This window comes from Temnothorax curvispinosus, unplaced genomic scaffold (assembly GCF_003070985.1).
Source record: "Temnothorax curvispinosus isolate PA1 unplaced genomic scaffold, ASM307098v1 QBEX01014198.1, whole genome shotgun sequence".
In the NCBI taxonomy this organism is placed as follows: domain Eukaryota; kingdom Metazoa; phylum Arthropoda; class Insecta; order Hymenoptera; family Formicidae; genus Temnothorax; species Temnothorax curvispinosus.
In genome coordinates, this window is record NW_020223978.1 from 1 (window position 1) to 5,328 (window position 5,328).

The 5,328-nt window shown below is 41.0% G+C and overlaps 1 pseudogene; it reads right to left on the minus strand.

Annotated features, from left to right (window-relative positions):
* Positions 1 to 3,588: 3,588 nt before the first annotated feature.
* Positions 3,589 to 4,347, minus strand: LOC112464396 (annotated as a pseudogene).
* Positions 4,348 to 5,328: the final 981 nt, after the last annotated feature.

A 5,328-nucleotide genomic window follows, 5' to 3' on the forward strand; every position in this document is an offset into this window, starting at 1 on the left:
GCGTTTTCGGGCGCCGCGGGGCGAGGGGACCCGCGTTCGCGTTTCGCCGCGCCGCGGAGTCCACGTGACGTCACATGACACGCTCGCGTTATCTCTCCCTCGTAGATGTTTCTCCCCCGTCCCCCGTTTGTCTTCTCGTTCGCGCGGTCTCTTTCCCTCGCGCGTTCTCGTTCAGAAATTATGCGAAAATTATTAAATAGAAAAATTGCTTACCATCGCTGGATACCATCTCCCGGCTCTCAGTCACCTTCCGCACTGTGTGTCACACAACATTGATTGTCTTTTTATTGTTACATTTATTGTTACACTTATTGTTAGTCTCTTAGCAGTATAGGTCTCTTAATTTTAGATAATATACACTTAAAATATTTTTAAAAATACTGCAGTCTAAACAGTCGATATTTACACGAAAACACACATAGGACACATATTACATGTTGAAATGAAATATAGTGGCCCCCCACACGATGAACAAAAGAGGCCGTTCATCAGAATATACCGCCTGGTGTCATGTTTACGACAAGCATACAGCATCGAGAATAATCCACCGATTCTCACGATGCATGACGCACAAAACTTTGTCTGTCCTGGAGTAAAGTAAAAATACGTGCAGCACATCCTTGTAAGAGGATTTAACGCATTGACTTCAGCCTGATTCACGACTCTGAATATTTCTTCCGAAACATCCTCAGACATTTCACTATCATAACATGAATCGTCTGACAATACTGCATCATCATCATCATCAACTTCCATTCCTTCCTCTTCATTTACTTCCATTTCTCCAGGCACTTCCATTTCTTCAGGCACTTCCATTTCTTCCTCGTTTGCTTCAACTTCCATTCTTTCTTCTCCTTCAAAGTGCAATTCTTCGAAATCCATTTTTACTTTAATGATGAAACCGCGGTGTTGCACTAACACGTCTAAATCAATTAGACGTTATATTCTCCACCGTCTTCTCGACCGTCCTCTATTCTTTCCCAATATATTTGGTAATAGAGAAACATCCAGTTCGATTGGCGATTGGCGATTCCGATTTCGCGACGGATGCTTTCCAGGAAAAAATCTACAAACGCATATATGCGGCCTCTCTCTTCGCTTCATACGATGTCTCTTTTAAACATTTCATGATCATCAAAATCCCGCCACATTAGTATTTCACGACATTCATATAATTTGAGAAACTTCCGATGCGATCGGAGATCGGCGATTCCGATTTCCCGACGGATCAGATATCTCGTTACATCGACGGTCTGCGGATCCCCATTCCTCACGAACGGATCGTTGATTTTCACGATCGGTTTCCCTTCAGGATAGAACACTGGTTTGCAAAGTTCTGCATACTCGCTCATATCACGTTAAATTCGGTGGGCCTTGATATACAGTAGCATTAAGATGGCCAGGACGAACCAATTGTCTGTATAAGCCGCACGATCAAGCACGCCAACCGACTGCTCTTACTTCTAGTCCTCGACTACTGAGCGTACCATCAAATTCATCTTTCTACATCTCACTATTGTCACATCGTTTGTTTATCATATCTAATTTCACCATGATCTCAGCATCCATACAATTGCACCTTCCGAAAAATCTGCGATGTGCAGTTTTGCACGTGTGCAATGAAGTCACCGCGAGACATATTTTCGAAAACGATATCGCACCATTAACTTTCAATGGTTTAATCTGTAATGCTGCTATTGAACAGCTATTAAACAGCTAAAAACAGCTAAAAACAGCTAAAAACAGCTATCAAACAGCTATCAAACAGCTATTGAACCGCCATGAAACAGCTAAAAACAGCTAAAACAGCTATCAAACAGCTCTTGAACAGCTATGAAACAACTAAAAACAGCTAAAAACAGCTATCAAACAGCTAAAAACAGCTATCAAATAGCTATTGAACCGCTATGAAACAGCTAAAAACAGCTATCAAACAGCTCTTGAACAGCTATCAAACAACTAAAACAGCTATCAGTATAACAGCGATCTGTATAACTGCGATCTGTATAACTGCTATTGAACCGCTATCAAACTTCTTTTAAACAACTAAAAACAGCTTTTAAACAGCTATCAAACAACTAAAACAGTTATCTGTATAACTGCGATCTGTATAACTGCTATTGAACCGCTATCAAACTACTTTTAAACAACTAAAAACAGCTCTTGAACAGCTAAAACATCTATATTATACTACAAAGTATGTAGGAAAAGGAAATAAAACGTTTATATATACATATATAGTTTATTTCAAAAATCATAATTTTTTCTGGTGTCGCGACCACCAGTTAAATATTTTTAATACATTTTGTAATGCGCTGGGTGAGAGACGATCACGTTCGCGTTTTCAGGCGCTGCGCCGCGGGGAGGGGCGACCGCGTTTGCGTTTTCGCCGCGCCGCGGAGTCCGCGTGACGTCATACGCTCCCGCTCGCGTTATCTCTCCTTCGCGCGCGGTCTCTCGCTCCCGGCCCCCTCCGTTCGCGCGCGTCTTCTCGTTCGCGCGGTCTCTCTCCCCCGTTCGCGCGTTTTCGCTCACGATCGCGTATCTTTTCTTCGCCAACGATATTTAATCGTTTAGATCTTCGCGATATTTAATTTTAATATTACATTTAAGTAAACGATAAACGAAGACAGCTTAACGACAAGGAACGGCAAATGAGAAGGAAATTTTTTTAACCATATTATATACTTATTTATTTCCCATGTAGCGCAATATACACAATAGTATCTAAAGCGTAGGCTAATAATTCGCAATCAATAATCAAATTTTTATCATAAACTTCATGCAAGATTTTAACTGCATTACATTTATCGATGATCCAATTTTAACGTAAAATTGTTACAAACTGTTTGAATTTTTCACTTACGCCATGAATATTTTGACATAGTTGAAAATACACATTTTCAACGCAATGTTCTAGTTCGAACAGGAAGAGTACGGTTGACGGTTTCATGTACAAGCTGGTGTCGCACGATGTCAATTTTACAATATCTGCGTCGCGTATTTTAACGAGTTCCAAATCTCGAAACGCTAGCGATGATGGTGCCGGCGACTGCACGAGTCGCTGAATGCCTGCACGTTTTTCGATGAATGTCACCCACGTTGCATGAGGCAGAATTATCCGATTGCCTCGGTTATCGCCAATAAGTATATCCACAGAGGACATAGGTCCAGCGTTGATTCCAACATCCAAAAATTTATATGCGGTCGATGTCAAGGCAAATCTCTTTCCCAAAATACGAGGTGTGTAGCGGGGTTTATCAAAACTGAAAAAAAATACAATTATGTTTATAAAAGTTTTTTTTTTGCACAAGTATGTACAAAAATTAGCGGTACTTACTCATTGTGCTGTTTCTCACACGTTTCGTCCTGAATCGGAACGTAGTAGTTCGCACCGTGAGTGTTCATCGTATCTGGAGGCTGTTTATTGCAACGTACTCGAACCGTATCGAACTCTCGACTGCGCGCTAATATTCGCCCAAGGTAGCGATTTGGTTGGATCCTTCCACCAGGTCGCGTTCCGTTTCATTGAGTTGTTCCATGTTTTTTATACTGTCTTTTTTCACACACTATTTTTAAATCACGCCACAATCTTCGAAGGAGCACTTGCATGTGACTCGGTCACACGCTGAACAATATCATGTGCAATGTTGAACGTGATTGTGCATGCATGTATATACCCGATATCAAGTATTTGTATAATGCTGTATGAAACCATTGAATATAGTTGAGTATGTTGTTAAATATGGATTTGGAATTGGAATCTTCGATCTTAACGGACAAATAATCCATTTTACAAATGTTATTGTACACCCGAGACACCCTTGCACGGAGCATCTTTTTTATCACGTTTGATATTACGTTTGTAACGTGGGTTGTATTTTCTATATTGACATTTCTTTTCAAAGTCAAATACGTAAAGCATGCCACAGATCAAAAGTTCGCATTGCGCGTCACCTAGTTTGTAAATAGTCTCCAGATCATTGCTTGTCCTCGGATCATATTTCCACCAACCATTTCGACCTTTGTAAAACCATTGATACTCTTCCTCAGGATGTTCCGATTCCTTCTGAGGCTCCTCCACTTCCACCAGCTGAGGTCTCTCGAGAAAACCGGTGGGATCTCTTGACGACACATCGGACACCGCTTGCTCTGATTAGCGACACCCTTTACGCACAGATAGCAGTATATATGGCTGCAGGGTAATCGTGCTGGATGGATACATGGCTGCAGGCATACTGCGCATTCTGGCACAACAGTGGGACCTTCCTTTTCCTCGGAATCCTTATCCTTCTCTTTAATGTCGCCGCCAGATTTCTCCGGCACGTCGAGCTTTGCTTGCGCCATGGCAGGACGAGTCGCGCGACCGCCGACAGGGTCAGAGTCTCATCCGACGAAGCCCGATACAGCTCTTATGCATGAACGACATAGTGCAAGTGCACCATCCGTTGAATAATAAAAAAATAGTACGCACTTTTTTGTATGTAAATTTAGTGCAACGATTTCCTCACGCGACACTATTCTTTCAATGACTTCCTTACGACCATCTTCTTCATCGCTGAAATAATCACTGTCATCCGTTAACGCGCGATTCTCGTATACATCTATATCGAAATTATTGTCATCTTTTTTATCGTGAAAAGTATTCCTCTGTATTGAATACTCGGTACAAAAAAATGTAAAATAACCGCTATACTTTTTTCCAATCGATGTACCGACGCGTAGACTATCAAATCACAGACTGTGATTTTGATTCGCTTCATTCTTTCTTATATACTTTTTCTATTGCCTTTTTTTCTCTCGTTCCAACTAGAGCATCGCGTATCGTTTCTTTTGTTTTAGTGCATGGTGTGCATACACTGCAAATTTTGCAATTTCGCATAAGTCAATGGAGCGATATTGTTTTTTTTTTTAAGAACATGTCGCGACATGTCTCGCGATGATTTCATCGAACACATGCAAAACTGCAAATTTTGCAAATAGCGCCGATGTATGGCTGCTGCAATTATACAGATCAAATCACCGAAAGTCAATGGCATGATATCGTTTTCAAGAACATACGTGTATCGCAATGTTTAAGAACATGTCGCGACATGTCTCGCGATGATTTCATCGAACACGTGCAAAACTGCAAATTTTGCAAATAGCGCCGATGTATGGCTGCTGCAATTATACAGATCAAATCACCGAAAGTCAATGGCATGATATCGTTTTCAAGAACATACGTGTCTCGCAATGATTTCATCGAACACGTGCAAAACTGCAAATCGTACATTTTTCGATAAAAAGCAAACGATGCATCATTAGTAGGATATAAAATGACGAATC